At 53.5% G+C, this 12,974-nt stretch overlaps 1 protein-coding gene across 2 annotated transcripts in view; it reads left to right on the forward strand.

Moving 5' to 3' along the window:
- The window catches only part of LOC146811707 (putative DBH-like monooxygenase protein 2), a 243,735-nt gene that overhangs the window by 168,020 nt on the left and 62,741 nt on the right, over positions 1-12,974 (forward strand). The gene's annotated exons all lie outside the window — the stretch shown is intronic.

Below are 12,974 nucleotides of genomic sequence, written 5' to 3' on the forward strand. Positions count from 1 at the left end.
TGATCAGGCTTCAGAGGAATTGCTGGTACAGACTCAGCTTGGTTGACTTCATCCCCCTTTTGGAAATACAACCTTCTAATAAATTCTAAATCAGCCCCAAAATCTTTTTCCTGAGGTCATTTGTATGAGCAGTCCTGCTTCACATGCAAACTGCTGCTAGCACCCAAAGGAGGATTACATGTCGGTTGCAGTTTCACCCCTTTGTTTATGGCAGATTAAACCTGATGACAATCACAGATGCAAATTGTATGCATTACCAGTTTGTGCACCACTCAATCAGTGTATTTATACACAATCTGCACTTAAATCTATGTCAGGACCGGAGGCAAGGATTATGCTATTCTTTCTCCACTTTATTGAATAGCAGCCATTTGAAGTAAACAAAACAAAAACTATCATTCCCATGAATCCTTGGTAATATCATAGAAAACAATGACAATAGAGTCCATGTAGACTGTCCTTCCACCAATCAGGAGGCTCCAGCCGGGTGATAGTCCCTTATCACTAGCCCTTCCTACTCTTCCTTCGCTGCTCGCAGCCAAAGATAAGTGTCATTTCATTTCCTCACGTTGCGACTGGGTTTTCTTACATTGCTGTATTGTATTTCGATTTGCCTTTGAAATGAATATTGTCTTGAGCATGACTTGTTAATTGCTAATGTAGTGCTCACCCTCAATCTGTAGATCAGGGGGAGGAGGAGAACTCCCTCAACTCCCTCCTGTGGGATGACGAATATTATGATGCGGTAGACGCATCCATATACCGTGCGGTTGCTGAGGCCATGACCCCCCTGGAAGAGCGCCTTTCATGCCAAATCGAGCAGGCATGCGACAGAATGTCAGGGCCCGTTTCGAGGACCGCCAACCCACCTCACGCTACCAGCCTTTACATTCCGAACCTGTAACTGCCAACTGTTAGACCTGGCACCTTGGCGTGAGTCTCCCTTCCTCTTTCTGTCGCTGTGCCTCATGTGTTTTTATGGTGTTGGCCGCTCAGCGCACTGTGCCACTGCCAACCAGTGTCGCGGTGCGAGTGCTCCCTATGTAAATTGTATATGTTGGTTGGATTCCATGATTGGATTGTTTGATTTACTGTCAGACCCCAGTAAAGTGCGCCAGGAGCGCCAGGGCATGTAAAGGCAAACACCGCTGGTGGGCTCGCAGCACTGGTTGTGCCACCCACAGAAGCGGCCGGTAAAATATGTCTAAGGTCTGCCATCGCAGAACCTGCGTGCAGTCTGGTACTGACATACTGACTGGCAAGTGCCCACACTCGCCGGTCCCTAAACCTTCCCTTAACTTCATGTTAGTCACCCCTCTGGTAGGCCCACGGGCAGGGTGCGTTGCAAGCATAAGGTAGGACAAGCCTGGATGTGTGGCATGTCCTAGTAGTGAATTACCGCCATCTTGTTGTTCACTACTGCAAGGCTACCCTGTTCTCATAGGCCAGTATGGGCGGCCTGGATTGTTACACCCTATGATCCTAACCGACCCAGGGAACATGGTAGGAGATCGAGTTTAGTATGCCTGAACTCGGAGTAATAAGGTACATCTTTTCGCAAGGTTTATTTTAATATTCCGGGTTTGCAAATGCCGCTTTTAGAAAGCTGGCCTTTGCTTGCCTAAACATTTCAGCCCGCCTCTGCGTGATGTGTATCTGATGTCTGGCTGGTGTGAGTGACAGGGCTGGGGGAACCCAGATGGGCGGGGCTAGGTAGCCTGGTGGTGAATAGGACGATCGACAGGTAGATGGGGGGGAGGAGTGCTCCTAGGCTCTGAATAGGACAGTACTCTGCCACCTCAATGCCGGCTCCGCCCCCTGTGGAGCGTCTGATGACTCTGCCCTGCACTCTGAAAGAAGAAGCCTGCATCGCGTAAACAAAGTGCTCAGAAACCGGACTGGACTAGGCAAGGGCCCCCCTGGCCTGGGAGAACAAAAGATTTGCTGTATAAATATAGGAGCCCTGCTCCTAAGAAACTAGATCCGCTTTTGACCAAGAAGAATCTCTGCCTGTGGAGGAGGAACCGGGAAAGCTGTAGGAGGAAGACTGTCCCTATCCTGGGGGATTGGCCTGCAGTGGTGACCTTGCTGCCAAAGGGGAGAAGAGAAACTGTTGCTGAAGACTTTGCTTTATTTTTACTTTCAAGACTTGTGCTTTTCCAAAACGATCTCCAAGGGCTTGGAACTGAGCTTGCCCCCTGAGCTGAGCCCCAGGAACATTGGGCTCTACCTGATCTTCACTCGCCTGCCGCTGGACTGTGGTGTCCTTTCCCTCACCGGAGCTGTGACCCTCGTGCCCCAGTCCCTCCCTGAGCCGTGACCAGGACTGCTTAGCCGCCCCCGCCTTGGGAAGAGCCTCGTTCGATCTGAGCCGCTCCCCCTACGCTGTGCTGGGCTGCCCCTGTCACCTCGCTCGCCGGAGGCTCGCTGCGCACCTTCACCCTCCCGCCGGAATCGGCGTTGTGAGCATCTCCAAGCCTCGGACGTAACTTGCGTGCCCCGCTTTGTTCACCCGCCACCTGCAAACACCCCGCTCTTGTCGTGAGCCTGAAGATCAGACCCCTATCGTGAAGTGTGGGAGCCTCGGACGCCGCCTCGCCCTTCTGTCGAAGAGCCGCTGAAATCCCGCCCCCGCCTTTGCGTCAAGAAACAAGGTACTGTACTTATGAACTCGACCGCGAGCTTGCATCGGATCCAGGGTCCGCAACGTTCTGATTTCCCTGTCATCTGCCGTGTGCTTCCCGGTCGCCGCCTCAGCACGAAATGCGCTGAGGCCTACAGTTACCTTGTGCCCGCCTAAGGAACTTTCCGTAACAAAGAGAACTTTACCGTATTCCTGAGAATTGTGGCCCCATCGGTTCAACGTTACTGGGCCTTGTATTGACTCTGCTGAATCTACATAAAAGCTTATTTTCATATACTACCTGATTGGTGTCCGTTTGTGGTGCATGCAGGGGGTTTACTGTATGTATTATTGCACTTGCTTAACCGTGTACGCCTGAGACTTAGCCTAGACTGCTCGCGCCACGCACCTAGAGGGTGAGCAGGGGTTATTCTGGGGAGTCATCCTTCGCCCTGACAAGAAGTAAAGGGTCCCTGCTTGTTGTGGGTTCACACCTGCGTCAACCAGAGCCCCCTCATTTCTAACATTGGTGGCAGCGGTGAGGATTTACGGATTTGCATTTGTGGTTTGCGTATAGTGAACCACTGATCACCACGTAGTGAGAGCAGACCAGTAACACAGCCACAAGACTAGAATTTGTTTTTGTTTTGCCAAGAATCTCCGGCAAGCCGGAAGGGCAGCTTCTATAATCTCTGGATTTGAGGACATAGATTGGGAAGAAAGCGCACTTCAGGATCATACCAATGAAGAGTTGAGAGGATTTTGCTCCAAGTTCAGAATTGCCCAAACTGGATTGAAAAACAAGACCCAACTCGTGAAGGCGCTGAGGGCCTGGTATGAGTCAAAGGCACCAGAGAATCAGGTGGAAATGGTTCCACCAGAAAGTGTCCATGAGTTTGGCAGAGGCCTGTCGCCAGAAGAGTTGGCAGACAGGGCAGCAACCCGGGCACACGAGGTGGAGATGGCAAAACTTCATGGGCAAATGGATATGGAAAAACAACGACTAGCCATGGAAGAAAATAAACTACAATTAGAGCATGACATGAAGCTGAGGGAGCTGGAGCTGAAAGCAAAAAGTTTGGAGCTTAATCCCTCTGGTGGCAGCACACCGCCAGTACCGGCGGAACCAAGAGTTTATATTCCCAAGGATGTAGTGAAGGAGTTCAAGAATGACGACATCGGGCAGTGGTTCAGAGCCTACGAGGTAGCCATGTCTTCCCACCGGGTCCCTGAGAGAGATTGGGGAGCGGGGTTGTGGGGACGGTTCCTGAGTGAAGGGCGGGACACACTGTTAGATTTACCTGCTGATGTTCATAATTCTTACGCCCATATGAAGGAAGCATTGATGACTAGGTATGGGTTGACCCCTGAGTTATATAGACAGAGGTTCAGGGGTTGCACTAAGATTCCCAATAGTACGTATGTGGAGTATGTGACTTTCTTTTGCAGAGCGCTGGATGGTTGGGTAAAGGGTAGTAAGGTAAATGATTATCAAGGGCTTCTTGATTTAATGGCATGGGAGCACTTGTCCAGTAATTGTTTTCCTGAGCTACGCCAGCACCTGATAGATAGTAGGCTGACTAACCCTAGGAAGCTTGCGGAGGAGGCGGACCGCTGGGTCAGTACCAGGGTCCACAAGGGTACCGTGGGAGATTCCGACAAAGGTGGGCAGGGTCCCCAGCAGAAGAGTGGGGGGGACAGGGGTAAACAGAAGCAGTTCCAAAAAGGGCCCCAAAATAGTCCCCAAGGGAACCAAGGGAAGGGTTCTCAGCCTCCCCCACCCCAGAAACCGACCGGGGCCCCAACAGGTCCTCCTGTTCAGAAGGGGCCCGTCAGATGTTACAGGTGTAACAATTTGGGGCATTTTGCCTCTGATGTAAAGTGTCCATTGTTTGGTAAACCAGCACCCACTGGTGCTCCACCCCGGCAGGTGACTAGTGTAGCCTTGGGGGAGGAGAGGGATGTCCAAGGTGGGTGGGGTCCCGCAGAGATGTCCCTGGTCTCGCTAGGAGACCGTGAAGTGGTCCCTCCAACCCAGCTGCCTTGGAACACTAAGAAGTACAGGCAGTGGGTGACCATAAATGGCCATAGGGTGGAAGCTCTTAGAGATACAGGAGCCAGTGTGACAGCTGTCAGGTGTCACCTGGTGTCTCAGGAGCAGGTGGTCCCCAATGCATTCTACCCCGTTGTTGCCGCTGACAACACAGAGAGGCACTGCAAGGTGGCTTAGGTTCCCTTTGCGTGGGGGGGGGGGGTCTCTGGTACTCTTCAGGTAGCTGTGAGGCCCGCCATGCCTGTAGACTGTTTGTTAGGGAACGATTTGGAGAGCTCACCTTGGGCTAAGGTGGAGCGGAGTGCTCACCTAGAGATGTTGGGTATGCCGGATTGGGCGTGTGTCACCACACAGTCCATGGCAGCCAGTAGAGGGACTCAAGAGGTCCTGGAGCCTGAGAGGGAGGCCCAGGAACCGGCCCCAGAGAGAAGGAGCAAGGGGCGCGGGAAGCCGGCCCCTGAAGTTCCCACGGTCCAGGAGGAAGCAGACCTTGAGGGGGATGCCCTGGAGCCTACAGGGGAGCAGATAGCTGAACTGGGAGACCTGCCGGAGCTGACCCATTGGCAGCAGGAAGGGGGTCCCACCAGGGAGGACTTTTGTAAGGCGCAGAAGGAGTGCCCTTCTCTCGTGGGTTTGCGGCAGCAGGCTGCAGACCAGGCCGCAGGTGATCAGTCAGGATCACATTTCGTTTACTGGGAGAACGACCTCCTATATACAGAGCCTAAGGTTGCTGAGCCTGGGTCAGCCCGTGCGCTGGTGGTACCCCAGGACTTCAGAGCCTTCCTACTGGGGCTGGCTCACGATGTGCCATTGGCAGGGCATTTGGGGCAGGACAAGACCTTTGAAAGGCTTGTCACCCACTTTTATTGGCCTCAAATGCGCAGGAGTTCAGATACTCACTGCAGGACATGCCAGACTTGCCAGGCAAGTGGAAAGAGTGGAAGGAAGCAGAAGGCTCCACTCCAGCCATTCCCTGTGGTCGGTACCCCATTCCAGCGAGTGGGGATTGACATTGTAGGGCCACTGGACCCCAGGACAGCGATGGGCAATAGGTTCATCCTGGTCCTGGTGGACCATGCCACCCGGTACCCGGAAGCCATTCCTCTGAGGACAGTGACGGCCCCCGTGGTGGGACGTGCACTGATGGGAATTTTCTCCCGAGTGGGATTCCCTCTAGAGGTGGTGTCTGACCGAGGTACCAATTTCATGTCCAAGTACACGAAATCTCTTTGGCAAGAGTGTGGTGTAACCTACAAGTTCACCACCCCTTACCACCCCCAAGGAAACGGGTTGGTTGAGAGATTCAACCGAACCCTCAAAGGCATGATAATGGGCCTGGAAGGACCCATGAGGCGTAAGTGGGACATCCTCTTACAATGCCTTCTCTTCGCTTACCGTGAGGTGCCACAAAAGTCTCTGGGGTTCAGTCCCTTTGAGCTACTGTATGGTCACCCAGTCAGAGGACCTCTAAGTCTGGTCAAGGAAGGCTGGGAGCAATCTCCCAGGAAACCTCCCCAGAATGTATATAGCTACATGCTGGCCTTCAGGAATCAGACTAGGCGTTTCAGAAAACTTGCTGAGGCAAATCTGGAAGCCAGCCAGGAGGAGATGAAGCGGTGGTACGACCAGAATGCCACTCTGGTCGAGCTTCAGCCTGGACAAAAGGTATGGGTCTTGGCCCCCGTGGAGCCGTGTGCGCTCCAGGATAAGTGGACCGGTCCCTTTGAGGTGGGGGAGCGCAAGAGTCCTGTTACCTACGTGGTGGACCTGAAGTCTCCTAGGAACCCCTTAAGGGTCCTACATGTCAACCGCCTCAAGCCCCAATTGGAGAGGTCCCAAGTGGGCATGCTCTTGGCAACAGATGCTGGGATGGAAGAGGAGACAGAACCTCTTCCTGACCTCCTGTCAGCCAAGGAGCAAGATGGGTCAGTGGATGGTGTCATCCTCTCTTCCACCCTGACCCCTGAGCAACAGAATGATTGTCGCCAGTTGCTGGGACAATTTTCTGATCTGTTTTCCCTGGTCCCTGGTGTCACTGATTGGTGCGTCCATGATGTGGACACTGGGGATAGTACACCTGTGCGGCACAAGGCCTACAGGGTGACTGACAGGGTGAGGACATGCATCAAGGAGGAGGTCTCCAAGATGTTTGCACTCGGGGTAATTGAGTCTTCTAGCAGTCCTTGGGCCAGCCCCGTGGTCTTGGTCCCAAAGGCTGCAGCGCCGGGAGCCACACCCGAACTCCGGTTCTGTGTGGACTACAGAGGACTCAATTCAGTCATTAGGACTGACGCACACCCCATCCCCAGAGCTGATGAGCTCATCGATCGGCTAGGGGCTGCCAACTACCTCAGCACGTTTGATATAACGTCTGGGTATTGGCAGATCGCCTTGACCGAGGGGGCCAAAGAGAGGTCAGCATTTTCCACCCCAGATGGGCACTACCAGTTCCGGGTTATGCCCTTTGGGATGAAGAATGCCCCTGCCACCTTCCAGAGATTGGTCAACCAGGTGTTGGCTGGGCTGGATTCGTTCAGTGCAGCCTACCTGGATGACATCGCGGTGTTCAGCTCCACTTGGGAAGAACACCTGCGACACCTCTGGGAAGTGTTGATGGCGCTGCGCAAGGCAGGCCTCACGATCAAGGCGAGTAAGTGCCAGATCGGGCAGGGTTCCGTGGTGTACTTGGGACACCAAGTTGGGAGTGGCCAGGTGGCACCCCTTCAGCCCAAGATAGAAACCATCCTGAATTGGGAGGCGCCCAAAACCCAGACAGAGGTGAGAGCCTTCCTAGGTCTCACCGGGTACTACAGGAGGTTTGTCAAGGGGTATGGCAACATGGTTGCCCCCTTGACAGCGCTGACTTCGAAGAAGCAGCCCAGGAAAGTGATTTGGACTAACACCTGTCAGAAAGCTTTTGAGGCCTTGAAAACTGCTATGTGCACGGCGCCCGTGCTCTTGGCTCCCAACTTCTCCAAAGAGTTTATCGTTCAGACAGACGCTTCAGAGCATGGTGTGGGGGCTGTTCTTTCACAGATTAATGAGGAGGGCCTAGATCAACCCGTAGCCTTTCTTAGCAGGAGGTTACTTCCACGGGAACAGAGGTGGAGTGCTATTGAGCGTGAGGCATTTGCTGTGGTCTGGGCGCTGAAGAAGCTAAGACCCTACTGGTTTGGGTCTCACTTCCGGGTTCAGACGGACCACAGGCCCCTCAGATGGTTGATGCATATGAGGGGTGAGAATCCAAAGCTGTTGAGGTGGTCCATTTCCCTACAGGGTATGGATTTCACGGTGGAACATCGCCCTGGTACAGATCACGCCAATGCTGACGGTCTGTCCAGATTTTTCCGCCTTAGTGATGAGGAACTCCCTGGGGTAGGGTAGTTCTCCCCACATTTCAGCTGGAGGGGACACGTGTTAGACCTGGCACCTTGGCGTGAGTCTCCCTTCCTCTTTCTGTCGCTGTGCCTCATGTGTTTTTATGGTGTTGGCCGCTCAGCGCACTGTGCCACTGCCAACCAGTGTCGCGGTGCGAGTGCTCCCTATGTAAATTGTATATGTTGGTTGGATTCCATGATTGGATTGTTTGATTTACTGTCAGACCCCAGTAAAGTGCGCCAGGAGCGCCAGGGCATGTAAAGGCAAACACAGCTGGTGGGCTCGCAGCACTGGTTGTGCCACCCACAGAAGCGGCCGGTAAAATATGTCTAAGGTCTGCCATCGCAGAACCTGCGTGCAGTCTGGTACTGACATGCTGACTGGCAAGTGCCCACACTCGCCGGTCCCTAAACCTTCCCTTAACTTCATGTTAGTCACCCCTCTGGTAGGCCCACGGGCAGGGTGCGTTGCAAGCATAAGGTAGGACAAGCCTGGATGCGTGGCATGTCCTAGTAGTGAATTACCGCCATCTTGTTGTTCACTACTGCAAGGCTACCCTGTTCTCATAGGCCAGTATGGGCGGCCTGGATTGTTACACCCTATGATCCTAACCGATCCAGGGAACATGGTAGGAGATCGAGTTTAGTATGCCTGAACTCGGAGTAATAAGGTACATCTTTTCGCAAGGTTTATTTTAATATTCCGGGTTTGCAAATGCCGCTTTTAGAAAGCTGGCCTTTGCTTGCCTAAACATTTCAGCCCGCCTCTGCGTGATGTGTATCTGATGTCTGGCTGGTGTGAGTGACAGGGCTGGGGGAACCCAGATGGGCGGGGCTAGGTAGCCTGGTGGTGAATAGGACGATCGACAGGTAGATGGGGGGAGGAGTGCTCCTATGCTCTGAATAGGACAGTACTCTGCCACCTCAATGCCGGCTCCGCCCCCTGTGGAGCATCTGATGACTCTGCCCTGCACTCTGAAAGAAGAAGCCTGCATCGCGTAAACAAAGTGCTCAGAAACCGGACTGGACTAGGCAAGGGCCCCCCTGGCCTGGGAGAACAAAAGATTTGCTGTATAAATATAGGAGCCCTGCTCCTAAGAAACTAGATCCGCTTTTGACCAAGAAGAATCTCTGCCTGAGGAGGAGGCACCGGGAAAGCTATAGGAGGAAGACAAGACTGTCCCTATCCTGGGGGATTGGCCTGCAGTGGTGACCTTGCTGCCAAAGGGGAGAAGAGAAACTGTTGCTGAAGACTTTGCTTTATTTTTACTTTCAAGACTTGTGCTTTTCCAAAACGATCTCCAAGGGCTTGGAACTGAGCTTGCCCCCTGAACTGAGCCCCAGGACCATTGGGCTCTACCTGATCTTCACTCGCCTGCCGCTGGACTGTGGTGTCCTTTCCCTCGCCGGAGCTGTGACCCTCGTGCCCCAGTCCCTCCCTGAGCCGTGACCAGGACTGCTTAGCCGCCCCCGCCTTGGGAAGAGCCTCGCTCGATCTGAGCCGCTCCCCCTATGCTGTGCTGGGCTGCTCCTGTCACCTCGCTCGCCGGAGGCTCGCTGCGCACATTCACCCTCCCGCCGGAATCGGCGTTGTGAGCATCTCCAAGCCTCGGACGGCCCGGACGTAACGGCTGCCCCGCTTTGTTCACCCGCCACCTGCAAACACCCCGCTCTTGTCGTGACGCTGAAGATCAGACCCCTATCGTGAAGTGTGGGAGCCTCGGACGCCGCCTCGCCCTTCTGTCGAAGAGCCGCTGAAATCCCGCCCCCGCCTTTGCGTCAAGAAATAAGGTACTGTACTTACGAACTCGACCGCGAGCTCGCATCGGATCCAGGGTCCGCAACGTTCTGATTTCGCTGTCATCTGCCGTGTGCTTCCCGGTCGCCGCCTCAGCACGAAGTACGCTGAGGCCTACAGTTACCTTGTGCCCGCCTAAGGAACTTTCCGTAACAAAGAGAACTTTACCGTATTCCTGAAAATTGTGGCCCCATAAGTTCAACGTTACTGAGCCTTGTATTGACTCTGCTGAATCTACATAAAAGCTTATTTTCATATACTACCTGATTGGTGTCCGTTTGTGGTGCATGCAGGGGGTTTACTGTATGTATTATTGCACTTGCTTAACCGTGTACGCCTGAGACTTAGCCTAGACTGCTCGCGCCACGCACCTAGAGGGTGAGCAGGGGTTATTCTGGGGAGTCATCCTTCGCCCTGACAAGAAGTAAAGGGTCCCTGCTTGTTGTGGGTTCACACCTGCGTCAACCAGAGCCCCCTCATTTCTAACACCAACAATGTGTCCCCGCGAGGCAGGGGTAGATCTTGATGCCTTCGCTTGACTTAAGCAGGCATTCCTAGCCAGCACTGTTCCCCCTGTCCCCCGTGTTTCCCTCAGACACCGCAGACGGATATCATAGGAACACAGATGAGGACGCAGGCCCCTCACGCCCCTGGCTCCCTTTATCCCAACCCCCCTCTCGCCCCACTGGTGCCCAAAATGACCAGGGCCTCTGTGGGGATATGCTGGACCCGGATGAGATCCTTCACCCGAAGTCTTCAGAATGGGCTCCGTCAGACAAAGTCGCATCATATGTGGTGAGCCACATTCAGAAGCCTCTTGAGAAGGATACCCACAACTGCCACAGGACAGAATGTCCCTGCCCATCCTTGGAGGGCAAGGTCGCACTGACTCCTGACATTGATCCGAACATGGCCCCCTTCTTACATAAATTTGTCAAGGACCCTAAAAAGGGGATTGATAGATCTTGGAACGCTTGCCAAGACAAGTTGTTGGACACACTCGGGCTGCTCACGAAGATCTTGGACATGGGGGAGGAAGCAAAGGTTTCGGGTTCCCTTATCTCCCCAGATACTCTGTCCTCATGGGCGCAACTCACTATTGTTTTCTTGGGCAATACCAACTGCTCCTTGTCCACCGAGCGGCGCAGGTCCTTGTTAATTATGGTGGGCCCCAAGCTTGGGGATCTGGCGGACTTGGAGATGGGTCCTGTGGTGCAGGGTGGACTTTTTGGCGAACCCTTCATTAAAGAATTAGGAAAATTTGTCAACACCTTCACCTCATTAGACGAAACCCAATCTTCTATTAGAAAGGTGTTCCACTCCCAGGTTTTCAGTGGGGCCGGTCGAGGAAGGAGCCGCTCAACCGGCCGCCCTAACCAATATACTCCCAGAGGGCAAGGCTCCAACCAAGGCCACTACCAGGACCAGACAAAATTTGTCAATTTCTACCCCACGCGAGGTTGGCGGGGCAAGAACAGAGGAGCCAGAGGTGCCAGCACTTCCAATAATTCCGGTGAGGGTCATACCTTCTTCCCTTCTAAAAGTAGGGGGCCGCCTGACAAATTTTTCCCAGGCCTGGACTTCCATCACGGGGGATGCCTGGGTCCTACAGACGATTCAGGGCTTCTAGATAGAATTCTATGGGAATCCCTTCCAGCCTGTGGCTCCGCGCCCCATGTTTTTTCTCCTGGCCAAGGGAGCGATTTCTCAAACCCTACCCCATCCCAGGGGGTTTCTCAGCAACCTATTCCTGGTAGACAAAGTGGGCGGGGGCAAGCGCCCGGTCATCAATCTGCGCGAGTTCAACAAGTGGCTTGTCTATCGCCACCTCAAAATGGAGGGTATTCACCTCCTCCAAGATATCTTGAGACCTCAGGATGGATCACAAGGATGCCTACCTCTCGATTCCTGTGTTTCCTCCCCACAGGAGGTTCCTACAGTTTTCCTGGGAGAGCAGGACCTACGAGTTCACCACTCTCTCCTTCAGCCTGTCCTCGGCCCCTTGGTGTTTTACCAAGGTCCTCAGACCAGTGATCGAATGCCTATGAGTGCAAGGCATGTGTCTCATTGTCTATCTCGCCGACATCTTGATGATGGCACAGTGCTCGCGGACACTCGCACAGCAACTCCAGACAGCGGTCGACCTCCTACAGAGCTTGAGTTTTGTGATCAACAAAACAAAATCTTCTCTGGTTCCCTCCCTGAGGGTGATATTTCTAAGTTTCTTGATTGACTCCATCGAGCCTACTCTCAGCCTCTCTTCCAGGAAGGTGACAAAGATCTGCCATGAGCTCCGGAGAGCACTAGCAAAGCCGTGCATCTCCCTCAGGCAGGTGACCCGCATCGTGGAGCTCTTGTCATCGTCTATCCAGGCCATCTTTCCAGGGCCATTACATTACCGTGCCCGTCAACGGATGAAGGCCGCTCACCTGCACAGAGGTCTCGCCTATTCACATAAGTTGACATTGGAGGCCAAGAAAGAGCTCACTTGTTGGCTCGCCAACATGGAGGCCTGGAACTGACGGGCAATTTTCGGTTCCACGCCAGATATTGTCATAGAGTCCGATGCCAGCAAACTAAGTAGGGGAGCAAGGTGTAGAGATTTCACTACGGGAGGTGTGTGGTCTTCTTTAGAACAATGTTTACATATAAATTGCTTGGACTCCTGGCAGGATCCTTTGCGATCCAGTGTTGGACCAAAGACTCAATCCAATCTTGTGTCCTCCTCAAGATATAAAATGTGCCAGCTGTAAGGTACATAAACCACTTGGGAGGTACCCGCTCAAAAGCCCTCTCCGACCTCACAGCCAATTTTTGACAATATTGCCTGGACCGCCAGTTTTCGGTCACAGTGGAGTACTTGCCTGGCCAGGACAATAAGGCGGCATATTTTCAATCACGCCACTTCCACGATGTGAGCTTGTGGAAGCTGAATGCGGGAGTGTTTGCGGATCTTCAATACAAGTGAGGCCCCTTTTTGGTGGACCTCTTTGCCTCCCGCTTGGATCACCAGCTGCCTCGGTTCTTCAGTTGGAGGCCTGATCCCCTAGTGGAGAACACGGACGCTTTCCTTCAGAACTGGCAGGCGGAGCAGGACTATGCCTTTCCCCCATTCGCAATGAG

This window comes from Triturus cristatus, chromosome 7 (genome assembly GCF_964204655.1).
Source record: "Triturus cristatus chromosome 7, aTriCri1.1, whole genome shotgun sequence".
In the NCBI taxonomy this organism is placed as follows: domain Eukaryota; kingdom Metazoa; phylum Chordata; class Amphibia; order Caudata; family Salamandridae; genus Triturus; species Triturus cristatus.